This window comes from Molossus molossus, unplaced genomic scaffold, assembly GCF_014108415.1.
Source record: "Molossus molossus isolate mMolMol1 unplaced genomic scaffold, mMolMol1.p scaffold_m16_p_1, whole genome shotgun sequence".
In the NCBI taxonomy this organism is placed as follows: domain Eukaryota; kingdom Metazoa; phylum Chordata; class Mammalia; order Chiroptera; family Molossidae; genus Molossus; species Molossus molossus.
Window position 1 is genome coordinate 217271109 of NW_023425344.1, and position 16148 is coordinate 217287256.

Sequence of the window (16148 nt, forward strand, 5' to 3'; positions counted from 1 at the left end):
AAAAAAAAAAAAAATGAAGCTATGGAACCATAAACAAGAAAGACAAAAAATAAATATTTGCTGAGAACTTCCTAAGCCAGGAGTCTGAGTTGGACCCTGAGGACATTAAGATGCATACGTCTTGCTTCTGCGCTAATGAAACCCATAGTCAAAAATGCATGAAAAACTCAGGGTTAAATTAAAAAATAGAAATGGTTGCTGTAGATGTTGTTCTCTAGTTAACTACAATGTTTAAAGAAAATATGGTACCTCTGTTTAAATATTGCAAAGAAAACTCATTTCTACCTAAATCCTTTCCTCTAAAAAGAAAGAGAAGGGAAAAAACGGAGGAGAATCTTTGTCCCCGTTCAAACTAAAAGCAGTCACAACTGGAATGTGAAGTACGAGGCCTCCAAGAACTAGGCCCCAGAGATGCAAGGACACTCTCTCCTGACCTCATGCAGGCAGTTTTCTCCAAAAGAAGGCAGTCCGCCCTGAGGGGCACCTGCTCTGGACTCCACTTAATAAAAATAAATAAATAAATTTTAAAAAGCACATTTTCTCTAACCATGTCCAACACCACTTAAATTTTACAAAATATTTTGTAAGCTCTGATATGGGTTCTATGCCACCACTTTCTCCTGGGTTTTAGCCAACTCTCTAAATGACAACTCCTTCAAAATCATTTTCTGGGGCTACCCTTCTCCACGTTTCTAGTACGTGCTGGATTCTCTTCATGCTAACCCTCAGCACTTTCCCGGTTGATTTCATGCATATCAGCGCTTCAACTGACTTCTACAGAGGGATGAACAGGTTCACTTCCTAGCACAAAATTCTCTAATGTGTTCCTGATACAGAAGCCAAATGCCTACTCTGCATTCCGTTTATATATCCCATAGGTGTTCCATGGTGATAGGTCCCTAAGGGAACCCGTCCCCTCTGCTGAATCAATTCTCCATCTGCTCCTCCTGTGAATAACACCAATTTCTGCTCAGTCCCTCAGACTGGGGGCTGAGCCTTAGCTCCTCCGCTGCCCGCCACATGCGGCTGGTCATCAAGTCCTGAGGTTCTCACACTCAAAGTGCCACGTGCTCAATACCTACTTTGCAACCCTCTCAAAAATGCCCCTTATTCCCTAGGTCTAAGGCCATGCCTCATATCAGGATTTCATGTTTTTTTCTTACTTATGTGACAAGGAATAGCCTCTCCATTGGTCATGCACCCTCTATTCTCATTTCCTTTAATTCACAGATCATATTATACGGGTGACCTGCCTGGTGTTCTTTTGTTTTATTTTTATTGTTAAATGTATTACAGATGTTCCTCATTTTTCCCCCATTGACCCCCTCCTCCCTCCTCCCGCTCCCCTCCTGCCTTTTCCCACACTGTCCTCCGTGTCCATTGGTTATGCATATAAGTTCTTTGGTTTATTTCTTCCCACCCCCCAACCCCCCTTCTCTTTGAGGTTTCTCAGTCTAGCAACCTAGTTGTACTTCTTAATCCCTTCACCTTTTTCACCCATTCCCCCAACCCCCCTTCCATCTGGCAACCAACAAAATATTCTCTGTGTCTATGGGAATGTTTCTGTTCTGCTTGTTCATTTTATTTGTAGATTCAATTGTCGATAGATATTTATTCATTGCCATTTTGTTTGTTCATATTTTTTATCTTTTTCTTCAAGACCCTTCAACATTTCATATAATAACAGTTTGGTGGTGATGAACTCCTTTAGTTTTTCATTGTCTGGGAAACGCTATATGGCCATCAGTTCTAAATGACAGCTTTGCAGGATAGAGTAATCTTGGTTGTAGGTTCTTGCATTTCATCACCCTGAATATTTCTTGCCACTCCCTTCTGGCCTGCAAAGTTTCTTTGGAGAAATCAGCTGACAGTCCTTTGGGAACTCCCTTGTAGGTAACTAACTGCTTTTCTCTTGCTGCTTTTAAGATTCTCTCTTTGTCTTGAATCTTTTGCATTTTGATGATGATGTGTCTTGGTGTGGGCCTCTTGGGGTTCATCTGTGCTTCCTGGACTTGTATGTCTGTTTTCTTCACCAAGTTAGGGAAGTTTTCTGCCACTACTGTTTCAAATAGGTTTTCAATTTCTTGTTCTCTCTCTTCTCCTTCTGGCATCCCCAAGATTTGAATGTTGGTATGCTTGAAGTTGTCCCAGAGGCTCCTTCCACTATCCTCATTTTTTTGGATTCTTTTTTCTTTTTGCTATTCTGATTGGGTGTTTTTTGCTTCCTTATATTCCAAATCGATGATTTGCTTCTTGGCTTTACCTACTCTACTATTGAATCTATGTAAATTATTCTTTATTTCAGTTAGTGCCTCCTTCATTTCTGACTGGTCCGATTTTATGCTCTTGAGGCCCTCACTAAGTTTGCTGAGGTTCTCACTAAGTCCATTGAGCATCCTTATAAGCAGTGTTTTGAACTCAGCATCTGTTAGGTTGCTTATCTCCATTTCGCTTAGTTCTTTTCCTGGGGTTTTATTCTGTTCTTTCATTTGGGACCTGTTTCTTTGTCTCCTCATTTTGGCTGCCTCCCTGTGTTTGTTTCTGTGTATTACTTAATGAGAGGTATGGGGCTAGCTGAGACCAGATGCTGCTTGTTTGAAAGAATTTAGGAAAACCCGAAGCAGGATCCAAGACAGGCCAATCCTATAGTTAACCAACTCTGCCTGGTGTTCTTTAAAATGACATCGATCTAATCATGTCCTGCCCTAATCTAAAATCTTTAGTGCTATAGAATTAAATATTAACTCTCTACTGTGACATGGAAAGCCGTTCAGGACCCGGTACCTGCTTACCTAATCAGCATCTCTCCCACCAACTCCTCCTCATGCTGTCTAGGCTCCTATCACGCTCAGCAATGTGTAGTTCCTGAGTGTCCATGCTGGCTCATGTTACATCACAAGTGTGCCCTCTTCTGAAAGAGTTGGCCCCTCCCACACTCTTGGTGGCTAGGGTCTTACTTATCGTTTATGACAAACATTCCCTCCTCCATGTGCATTACTCTGACTTCTTCCCATCACCCCCAACCACCTTCATTGTCATACTCTCACCCTCCTCCAACTGTGAGAGTTAGGTGTCCTTCCTTTGTTATCATACATCTTTGCACATCTTTATTATAACAACTATCACAATAACACTTTATTACAAGTCTCTGTTTCCATGCACAAGTCTCTGTTCCCAGGAAATTTTAAACCCCTTGAAGAATATATCTAGTGTCCATTACAAAGCATGGCATATGATCATATGTTAAGCCATCAAAACATTTAATAAATGAAGGAAAAAATTTTGCAACGCAAGCAAATATGGATGAGGTAAACTTGGGAAGTTTTAGTTAGTAATAAACTAAATGTAATTTAACAGTAAATATAGACAACAAAACAGTAAATGTAACTTTGAGTTGCATAAATAAAAGTACGGCATCAAGTATGAAACATAAATTCTTTTTACTTTCTCCACAGACCAGATCACAGCTATAGGAGACACATAAAATATATTCAGAAGAGGACTTCTAAAAAAAAAGGAGCTCAAAAATATACACCATTAGGCAATGTGGAAGAAAATGGAAAAAAAAAAAGCAAAGGAGATGGGGTAGAATTCTAGGTGGACCTACAGGGGTAGAAGGATGCAATAAAGACTTCAACAAACCTGTACCATATACTTCCTTCCACACAGTATACCAACCAGAAAACAAGATCATTCTCTGCTGCTCAGAAGACAGGCATAGTGATAATAACACTGAACACTTACTACATGTCAGGTACTGTTCTAAGAGCTTTATATGTATTTTGAAAATGAATCTTCAAAACAATCCTATATGGTAGGTATCATTAAAACATAGCTCAGAAAGGCTAAGTAATCTGACTAAGTTCGTGCAGCTGGTAAAAGGAGGAGCCACGATTCAGATGCAGGTTCTGGCTCTGGCCCCGTCGCTCCTCACCACTTCACTGTCTGACCACCCTCTGCAACTCGCTGTACCTGAAGTGTAAGGTAGGATTCCATAAGTACATTAATATCTGCTCTGAGCATTTCTGCTATTCATGTACTTTAAACATACATTAAAAAATTTTTAAATATAAACATAACTTCATAACTTCAAATAGTAATATGCTCTACAAATAAAAATAATACAGGGCAATGGGGAATAGATAATGGCTGGGATGATCAGGAATAAGCAATGTGGGAAAGCATGCAGTGAGGGTGAAATGCAGCTGTTAGATTAGAATTTTTTTTTTAGTTGCAAAGAAAAAAGATTCAAGTGATCTCAAGTGATGATAGATTTTATATAAGGATGGACGTTTAATATAAGGATGGACAATAAGCTTTTGAGATGTCATGGTACATTCAGAAATATAAAGAAATGGCCCAAGAAGGATTTATTTTTTTTTTTTCCTAAGTTACTCTTTAAATGCAAAAAATAAATTAAAAAGTGCCTTACATAATTTCATTCATCCACTCACTCACCAAACATCTATTGAGTTTATTCTAAATATTGGGGATCTAGCATTGTGAACAAGCACACAAATCATCCCCTGTCTTTCCATTGTTTCAAATCTGTTTTGATTCACACAGACTTGTAATGGTCTGGCCCCTGCTCACCACTTGAACCTCGTCTTTCAACATTCTTAAGCTCACTCTCCATTCAACTTTCAATTTTTCTAGTATGTCATGCTCCCTCAAACACGAGGTCCATGCACTTGTTATCTTTTCTAAAGGGAATGTTTTACAACTCTTTAGTGCCCCTGTTATTAGCTTTTTTAGTTCTATTCATACTTTAGATCTCAGCTCAGTCACTGTTTCCTCAGAGAAATTTTCCACTCCAGTGTAGGTCAGGTCATTTCATTATAGTCTCAAAGAAGTATGCACACTCCCTTCACGACATTTGTCTGTTTGCGATCATGTGCTCATATCATGTTCATTCTTTTGAACATTCTTTGAAACACTTTCTAGCACTCCCTGACATGTAGGCACCAAATATTTACTGGAAAAAAAATGAACACATTAATCTTTGATAATAATTTCTGACTCTCCTGGCACTAATGTTATAATTAATAATTAATAGTTACTTTATCTTTACAGGTGGCACCACATCAGGCAACTGGATAAAAACCACTAAACAATAATAAACTCCATTTCATAACCATTGGGTTCTTAGTCTAAATAGATTTTATACATGGATAACTACATAGTCCATTTCTATTTCCTTTTGTAGAGCACATTTTAAAGACTGGAAGAAAATTGCAAACTACATTTGTTACCTGAACTTCTAACCCAGATAAAAAAAATCCTATTGCTTCCTTCCTATTCAGAATTCACTTCTCTAATTCATGTTGCCAAAGATTCATGAGGAAATAAATAATCCCCATTACTCTATGCATTAGTTAACATGCATCAGCACAGGACTTCCATTTAAGTAACTTATTTTGGCCAATTTATATTCTTTCAAAACATGGTGGCATCGGCAGATAAACAGATAGATGAAGAACAGACACTGATATTCAGCTATATCCATAATGTACTAAATTTTTTAATGGTTCTTGTTTTGGAAAAGACTTTCTCTTTACTATCCATTGGATCCACAGTAAATATAAGGCATGATCAAAATATGCACCCTAGGGGAGGAAAAATGGCGGCGGAGTGAACAGAGCTACACAGACCGTCTCCCAGAACCAAACTGGAATTACAACTATAACACAGACAAATCGACGGGAAAAACCAACAGAAAAGCAGCTTGGAGGACCATACAACGAGGGACACTGACTCCATCCCGGTAGGCTTGCGAAGGCGCGAGACGGGGCTGGGAGCCCACGGTCGGCAGCTCGGCAGCGGCCTCAGCTGGGAGCAGCGCCCTCGGGTTACACTCCCAGGCGGCCCCACAGCGCAGCCGGGACAGAGGCTGAAACAGCCACAGCCACTCACCTTGGGCTCTGGCAGAGGGAGGGCAGACAGGACTGGAACTGTGTCGGGACACTCGGGATCTGGAGGGCGCTCAGAGCTTTGGCTGAGTGCAGCCACTCAGGACGGGGGCCACATTGCTCCTTCCCAGGGCTCTGAGAGAGGCAGCAGCCCCTCCCTCGAGATCCAACCCCACCCTGTGGGCCATTGAAGTGCTAATTGAGGCTCACTAACAACCAGCATCTGCCCCACCCTCGGGAAATCCCCTTGTGCTAAGCACCTGAGGGAGCTTTTCAATCAACTGACAACCCAAAACTCATCAAGTAACCTAGACTGCTAGCCTCCAGGCAAAAAGCTAGAGGATAACAGTACCTTTTCTGGGCTGGCAACTTTAACCAGGAAAGTAAGACTTGACAGTGGAGTTCAAGGTGGGTCCTCCCTAGCTCATCTAAACACAGGAGAGGGAGCCACAAACAACAGAACACCAACACCCACAGGGAAAACTTGACAGGCTCCAAAGACCACAGTGATAGCCAAAATGGTGAAACACAGAAACAGAAGCCAAATGAAAGAGCAAGAGACCTCCACCGAAGATGAGATCAATGTGGAGCAATTAGGCCTGTTAACAGAATTCAGAGCCATGATCTTGAGGAAGCTGAACAGAATGAGTAAGGACATAGAGACACTGAAAATAAGCCAATTGGAAATTAAAAACCAACAAGAAGAGATAAAAAATGACATATCAGAAATGAAAACCACATTGGAAGGTTTAAAAAGCAGAGTAGAGGAAGCTGAGGACCGGATCAGTGAATTAGAAGACAGGGTAGAAAAAAATCAACCAATCAGAAAAACAAAAGGAAAAACTATTAAAAAATAGGAAGACAGCTTAAGAGAACTATGGGACAACTGGAAACGTAATAATATTCACATCATAGGAGTCACCAAAGAAGAAGAAAATGAGCAAGGGATACAGAATATATTCAAAACAATAGTGAGAGAAAACTTCCCTAATTTGGTGAAGGAAGAAGGCATTCAAGTTCAAGAAGCACAGAGAGTCCCAAGTAAGAAGAACCCAAACAGGCCCACACCAAGACACATAGTAATTAAAATGCCACAAATTAAAGACAAAGAGAGAATCCTAAAAGCAGCAAGAGATAAGCAACAGGTTACCTACAAAGGGAACCCCATAAGGCTCTCAGCTGACTTCTCACAAGAAACACTACAGGCCAGAAGAGAATGGCATGAAGTAATCAAAGTCATGAAAGACAAGAAGCTGAATCCAAGACTACTCTACCCAGCAAGGCTATCATTCAAAATAGAAGATCAAATAAAGAGCTTCCCAGACAAAAAAAGGCTAAGGGAATACATTAGCACCAAACCAGCACTGCAAGAAATGTTAAAAGGACTGCTGTAATTAGCAGTAGAAATGGGAAGAAAAATAGAACCACACTAAACAAAAATGGCAATAAATAAGTACATATCAATAATCACCTTAAACGTAAATGGATTGAATGCTCCCATAAAAAGACACAGAGTAGCTGATTGGATAAGAAAGCATGACTCATCTATATGTTGTTTTCAAGAGACCCACCTCTCAACAAAAGACTCACATAGGTAGAAAGTGAAGGGATGGAAAAAAATTTTCAAAGCAAATGGAAAGGAAAAAAAAGCTGGGGTAGCAATTCTCGTATCTGATCAAATAGATTTCAAAATGAAGACCATAACTAGAGACAAAGACGGCCACTACATAATATTGAAAGGATCTATCCAACAGGAAGATATAACCTTGATAAACATATATGCACCCAATATAGGAGCACCAAAATATATTAAAAATCTTCTGGAGGACTTCCAAGGAGAAATCGACAACAATACAATCATAGCAGGGGACTTCAACACCCCGTTGACAGCACTGGATAGATCCTCTAGGCAAAAATTAGCAAGGAAACAGAGACTCTAAATGAAGCACTAGACCAAATGGATTTAATAGATATCTACAGAGAATTACACCCCAAAACTACAGAATACACATTCTTCTCAAGTGCACATGGGACATTCTCAAAGATAAACCACATGATAGGACACAAACTAAATCTCTACAAGTTCAAGAAGATTGAAATCATATCAAGCATCTTCTCAGATCACAAGGGCATGAAACTAGAAAGCAATTGCAACAAGAACATGCAAAGACATTTCAACACATGGAGGCTAAATAGCATGTTATTAAACAATGAATGGGTCACTGAGGAGATCAAGGAAGAAATTAAAAACTTCCTGGAAACCAATGAAAATGATCACACAACAACACAAAATCTATGGGATGCAGTGAAAGCAGTTCTGAGAATCTCAGCGAAATGGACAAATTTCTAGAAACACACAGTCTCCCAAAACTATTCCCGGAAGAGATAGAAAACTTGAACAGACCAATAACAACTAAGGAAATTGAAGAGGTAATCAAGACTCTCCCAGCAAACAAAAGCCCAGGCCCAGATGGTTTCACGGGGGAGTTTTACCGAACATTCAAAAAAGAACTAACACCCATTCTCCTCAAACTATTTCAAAAAATTCAAGAAGAAGGAAGACTTCCAAACACGTTCTATGAGGCCAGCATAATTCTAATTCCAAAACCAGAAAAAGACACTACGAAGAAAGAAAACTACAGGCCAATATCCCTGATGAACATAGACGCCAAAATCCTGAACAAAATACTAGCAAATCGGATCCAGAAATACATCAAAAAAATTATTCACCATGACCAAGTGGGATTCATTCCAGGGATGCAAGGCTGGTACAATATTCGCAAATCAATAAACGTGATACACCACATAAACAAAATGAAGAATAAAAACCACATGATCATATCAATAGATGCTGAAAAAGCATTCGACAAAATCCAGCATCCATTTCTGATAAAAACGCTCAGCAATGTAGGAATAGAGGGATCATATCTCGACATAATAAAGGCCATATATGAAAGACCTACAGCCAACATCATACTCAATGGACAGAAACTAAAAACATTTCCATTAAGAACAAGAACAAGACAGGGATGTCCACTTTCGCCACTCTTGTTTAACATTGTACTGGAAGTCTTAGCCACAAAATCAGACATGAAGAAAAAATAAAAGGGATCCAAATTGGAAAGGAGGAAGTGAAACTGTCATTATTTGCAGATGACATGATATTGTACCTAGAAAACCCTAAAGACTCCATCAAAAATCTATTAGACTTAATAAATGAATTTGGCAAAGTAGCAGGATACAAAATTAACGTCAAGAAATCGACGGCATTCTTGTACATCAATGATGAACTCACAGAAAGAGAAACTGAAAAAACAATCCCATTTACCATCGCTCCAAAAAAATTACGATACCTAGGAATAAACTTAACCAAAGAAGTAAAGGACCTATTTGCAGAAAACTACAGGTCATTGAAAAAAGAAATAGAGGAAGATATAAAAAAGTGGAAGAACATACCCTGTTCATGGATTGGAAGAATTAACATCATTAAAATGTCCATACTACCCAAAGCAATCTATAGATTCAATGCAATCCCCATCAAAATACCAACGACATATTTCATAGAACTAGAACAAATACTTCAAAAGTTCATATGGAACCAAAAAAGACCCCGAATAGCCACAGCAATCTTGAAAAAGAAGAACAAAGTTGGAGGGATCACATTACCAGATATCAGGTTATACTACAAAGCGACTGTTACCAAAACAGCCTGGTACTGGCACAAGAACAGGCATATAGACCAGTGGAACAGAACTGAAAACCCAGAAATGGACCCAAGGCAATACGCTCAATTAATATTTGACAAAGGTGGCAAGAGCATACAGTGGAGTAAAGACAGCCTCTTTAATAAATGGTGTTGGGAAAATTGGACAGCTACATGCAAAAAAATGAAACTCGACCATCAACTTACACCATACACAAAAATAAACTCAAAATGGATAAAAGACTTAAATGTGACCCGTGAATCCATAAAAATTCTAGAAGAAAATGTAGGCAACAAAATTTCGGACAGCATACGGAGCAGAATTTTCACTGATACATCACCTAAGGCAACAGAAATAAAGGAGAAAATGAACACATGGGACTACATCAAACTAAAAAGCTTCTGCACAGCAAAAGAAACGATCATCAAAATGGAAAGGCAACCCACTGTATGGGAGAACATCATTGCCAATGATGTATCAGATAAGGGGTTAATTTCCAATATATACAGAGAGCTCATACAACTCCACAAAAGGAAGACAAAGAACCCAATTAAAAAATGGGCAGAGGAGCTGAATAGACACCTCTCCAAACAGGACATACAAATGGCCAAGAGACATATGAAGAAATGCTCAACATCACTAATCATCCGAGAGATGCAAATTAAAACAACAATGAGGTATCACCTCACACCTGTCAGAATGGCCGCCATCAACAAATCATCAAACAACAAGTGTTGGCGAGGGTGTGGAGAAAAGGGAACTCTAATACACTGCTGGTGGGAATGCAGACTGGTGCAGCCGCTATGGAAAACAATATGGTGCTACCTCAAAAAATTAAAAATTGAACTTCCATTTGACCCAGTGATCCCACTGCTGGGAATATACCCTAAGAAGCCTGAAACACCAATCAGGAAGAATATATGTACCCCCATGTTCATAGCAGCACTATTTACAATAGCTAAGATCTGGAAACAGCCCAAGTGTCCACCAGTAGACAAATGGATCAAAAAGCTGTGGTACATATACACAATGGAGTACTATGCAGTGGTAAGAAAGAAAGATCTCTTATCCTTTGAGACGACATGGAGGGACCTGGAAAGTATTATCCTAAGTGAAAGAAGCCAAGCAGAAAAAGACAAATACCACATGATCTCACTTATATACGGAATATAATGAACATAACAGTCTGAGGAATACAGTAGACCCAGACACATGGAAGTAGGGTACAGACTGACATCCCTCAGAAGAGGGGATGGGGGGGTGGGGGGGTGGGAAGAGATAAACCACAGAACTTATATGCATGTATGCATGACCAATGGACATGGACAACTAAGCCGGGGACAGGGTGGAGGGGGAGGGGGGTGGGGGGTGCCAATGGGGTAAAAAGGCAAAATATCTGTAACAAAAAAATAAATAAAAATTCATAATAAAAAATAAAAAAAATAAAAATAAAAAAGAAAGCAGTTCTGAGAGGGAAGTTCATAGCACTACAGGCCTACCTCAAAAAACAAGAAAAATTTCTAATTGACTGTCTAACCTCACAACTCAAACAATTAGAAAGCAAACAAAAAGAAAACCCCAGAGCAAGTAGAAGGAAGGAAATAGTAAAGATCAGAGCAGAAATAAATGACATAGAGACCAAAAAAACAATTCAAAGGATCAATGAAACAAAGAGCTGGTTTTTCGAAAAGATTAACAAGATTGATGGACACTTAGCTAGACTCACCAAGAAACAAAGAGAGAGAACCCAAATACAGAAAATCAGAAATGAAAGAGGAGAAGTAACAACCAACACCACGAAAATACAAAAGATCATTAACAACAACTATGACCAACTATATGGCAACAAATTCGACAATCTAAGCTAAATGGACAAATTTCTAGAAACACACAGTTTCCCAAAACTATTCCCAGAAGAGATAGAAAACTTGAATAGACCAATAACAACTAAGGAAATTGAAGAGGTAATCAAGACTCTCCCAGCAAACAAAAGCCCAGGCCCAGATGGCTTCACGCGGGAGTTTTACCGAACATTCAAAAAAGAACTAACACCCATTCTCCTCAAACTATTTCAAAAAATTCAAGAAGAAGGAAGACTCCAAACACGTTCTATGAGGACAGCATAATTCTAATTCCAAAACCAGAAAAAGACACAACGAAGAAAGAAAACTACAGGCCAATATCCCTGATGAACATAGACGCCAAAATCCTGAACAAAATATTAGCAAATCGGATCCAGAAATACATCAAAAAAATTATTCACCATGACCAAGTGGGATTCATTCCAGGGATGCAAGGCTGGTGCAATATTCGCAAATCAATAAACGTGATACACCACATAAACAAAATGAAGAATAAAAACCACATGATCATATCAATAGATGCTGAAAAAGCATTCGACAAAATCCAGCATCCATTTCTGATAAAAACACTCATCAATGTAGGAATAGAGGATCATAGCTCGACATAATAAAGGCCATATATGAAAGACCTACAGCCAACATCATACTCAATGGACAGAAACTAAAACCATTTCCATTAAGAACAGGAACAAGACAGGGATGTCCACTTTCACCACTCTTATTTAACATTGTACTGGAAGTCTTAGCCACAGCAATCAGACATGAAGAAAAAATCAAAGGGATCCAAATTGGAAAGGAGGAAGTGAAACTGTCATTATTTGCAGATGACATGATATTATACATAGAAAACCCTAAAGACTCCATCAAAAATCTACTAGACTTAATAAATGAATTTGGCAAAGTAGCAGGATACAAAATTAACGTCAAGAAATCGACGGCATTCTTGTACACCAATGATGAACTCACAGAAAGAGAAACTGAAAAAACAATCCCATTTACCATCGCGCCAAAAAAATTACGATACCTAGGAATAAACTTAACCAAAGAAATAAAGACCTATTTGCAGAAAACTACAGGTCATTTAAAAAAGAAATAGAGGAAGATATAAAAAAGTGGAAGCACATAACCTGTTCATGGATTGGAAGAATTAACATCATTAAAATGTCCATACTACCCAAAGCAATCTATAGATTCAATGCAATCCCCATCAAAATACCAACGACATATTTCATAGAACTAGAACAAATACTTCAAAAGTTCATATGGAACAAAAAAGACCCCGAATAGCCACAGCAATCTTGAAAAAAAAAAAGAACAAAGTAGGTGGGATCACAATACCAGATATCAGGTTATACTACAAAGTGATTGTAACCAAAACAGCCTGGTACTGGCACAAGAACAGGCATATAGACCAGTGGAACAGAACTGAAAACCCAGAAATGGACCCAAGGCAATACGCTCAATTAATATTTGACAAAGGTGGCAAGAGCATACAGTGGAGTAAAGACAGCCTCTTTAATAAATGGTGTTGGGAAAATTGGACAGCTACATGCAAAAAAATGAAACTAGACCATCAACTTACACCATACACAAAAATAAACTCAAAATGGATAAAAGACTTAAATGTGACCCGTGAATCCATAAAAATTCTAGAAGAAAATGTAGGCAACAAAATTTCGGACAGCATACGGAGCAGAATTTTCACTGATACATCACCTAAGGCAACAGAAACAAAGGAGAAAATGAACACATGGGACTACATCAAACACAAAAGCTTCTGCACAGCAAAAGAAACAATCATCAAAATGGAAAGGCAACCCACTGTATGGGAGAACATCATTGCCAATGATGTATCAGATAAGGGGTTAATTTCCAATATATAGAGAGTGCTCATACAACTCAACAAAAGGAAGACAAAGAACCCAATTAAAAAATGGGCAGAGGAGCTGAATGGACACCTGTCCAAACAGGACATACAAATGGCCAAGAGACATATGAAGAAATGCTCAACATCACTAATCATCAGAGAGATGCAAATTAAAACTACAATGAGGTATCACCTTACACCTGTCAGAATGGCCGCCATCAACAAATCATCAAACAAGTGCTGGCGAGGGTGTGGAGAAAAGGGAACTCTAATACACTGCTGGTGGGAATGCAGACTGGTGCAGCCGCTATGGAAAACAATATGGTGCTTCCTCAAAAAATTAAAAATTGAACTTCCATTTGACCCAGTGATCCCACTGCTGGGAATATACCCTAAGAAGCCTGAAACACCAATCAGGAAGAATATATGTACCCCCATGTTCATAGCAGCACTATTTACAATAGCTAAGATCTGGAAACAGCCCAAGTGTCCACCAGTAGACGAATGGATAAAAAAGCTGTGGTACATATACACAATGGAGTACTATGCAGCGGTAAGAAAGAAAGATCTCTTATCCTTTGAGATGACATGGAGGGACCTGGAAAGTATTATCCTAAGTGAAAGAAGCCAAACAGAAAAAGACAAATACCACATGATCTCACATACGGAATATAATGAACATAACAGTCTGAGGAATACAGTAGACCCAGAAACATGGAAGTAGGGCACAGACTGACATCCCTCAGAAGAGGGGGTGGGGGATGGGGGGTGGGAAGAGATAAACCACAGAACTTATATGCGTGTATGCATGACCAATGGACATGGACAACTAAGCCGGGGACGGGGCGGAGGTGGGGTGGGGTGGGGGGTGCCAATGGGGTACAAAGGTAAAATATCTGTAACAAAAAAATAAATAAATAAATAAATTCATTAAAAAAAATATGCACCCTAAAAAGTATATTACCTAAAGCTTTGATTTTTTTCAAACATTATGATAAATATACAAGCAAATTAAGTTGGTAGATGCTTTAAATCCTTCAATTATTTGTTGCTGCCTTTATAATAACCCAAACTCCTTAACACAACCTACCTACCTCTACAGTCTCCTTGTGCATCTGTCTTTTGTTCTCTGTATTCCAGTCATAGAAAACTTCTTTCCTTGCTTCAAAAATTTCATATTTTCTCACCTGGAGAATCTCCAAACATGATGTTTAAAACACTCTCTCTAATCCACCAAGCCCTCCTTTTGTGTGGTTAATTCTTTTTTGTTTTTTTTTTTAATCCTTACCTGAGGACATTTTTCCATTTTTTGTTCAGATAGAGCGGGAAGGAGAGAGAGGAAGAGAGAAAGAGAAACATCAATGTGAAAGGGACACATTGAGTGGCTGCCTCCTGCACAATCCAACCCGGGCCGGGAGACAAACTGCAATTGAGGTATGTGCCCTTAGCAGGAACCAAACCTGGGTCTATCTGGACCGCAGGCCGATGCTCTAACCGCTGAGCCAAACTGGCCAGGGCTGTGTGGTTAATTCTTATTTATCTTGCAGGTCTGGGCTTAAATGTCACCTCTTCAGACACTTCCCCTAACTCTCTCCATCCTTGAATAGGTTAAAGACCCTTGTTTTATAGTACGAATAACTGGTCCGAGAAATGCAGAGGAAACGATGCAGCAAGCAGTGAGTGCTGAGTTATACAGAGGTGGACGTGGCCATGGTGGACCATGTGTTAGAGAAAGTTACACAGATTCAGGATGGCGCCTCGACATGAAGAAGAGAAGAGAAGAGAAGAGAAGAATTCAGTCATAGGAGAGAAAATAGACAAGCATATTGACAGGACTAAGTGAATCACATTAATAGTGGGACACTCAAGTGAAGACCTACAGACCGAAAAAATAGATCAGAGTGAATGGTCATGTCTTCCAAACTTATTTTCTAAAAAGGGACCTTTCTCCGACCATTTTTATGATAATATGTGACAATGAGACTGTTAAGGATATAATAAAAAATATATACATAGCAAAGCAAGTGTGTGAGACATGTGAAGAAAGTGGTCAGAGAGTAGCCCCATTTTTGTATGTTTTCCCCTCCTTTCCCAGTCCTTCAGCCCAGTGCCCCCTCCAAGGCTCACTTCACTAATATTACATCTTTGCTGTGCCAAGGTTCCCAGAGGTACCACAGTCCAGGACCATATACCAGTTCATAAGATCCCATTGTTTCTTTTTCAGGGTTCCAAAAAAAGTCCATTCTTATATTAAATCTCCCATCACCTGAGGTCACTTGAGTCTTTTCTTTGCAACTAAAATAAATTCCTATCCTAACAGCTGCATTTGGCCCTTACTACGTACTTTCCTACATTGCTCAATCCTGATCATCCCAGTCATTTTCTATTCCCTATTGCCCTGTATTATTTTTATTTGTAGAGCATGTTACTACTTGAAATTATGTATATACTTTTTAAATTTTTAATGTATGTTTAAAATACATGAACAGCATAAATACTCAGTCCTAGTGATATAACGTTATCTTATACACTGACAGACTTCTATACATGGAGGTTGTATTTCATAAATATGATTACTTTCTTTACCAATATAGGTGACACTGTCTTTAGATATGCTATTATTAAACTTAACTAGTTGATGTCAATATTGAACACAAGAAATACAACTGGTTCTAAAACTCTAGCAGGATCATATGTGGGTAAAAAAATTCTGCTAGTCTATATATAATTATTATAAAATAGTTTTCGTACAAGCCCCTGCCATCTAGCCCTCTTCATTCACAATGGCCAAAACAGTTGCAACATC

At 39.0% G+C, this 16148-nt stretch overlaps 1 protein-coding gene across 3 annotated transcripts in view; it reads right to left on the bottom strand.

Moving 5' to 3' along the window:
- The window catches only part of KCNH5 (potassium voltage-gated channel subfamily H member 5), a 290510-nt gene that overhangs the window by 211923 nt on the left and 62439 nt on the right, over positions 1 to 16148 (bottom strand). The gene's annotated exons all lie outside the window — the stretch shown is intronic.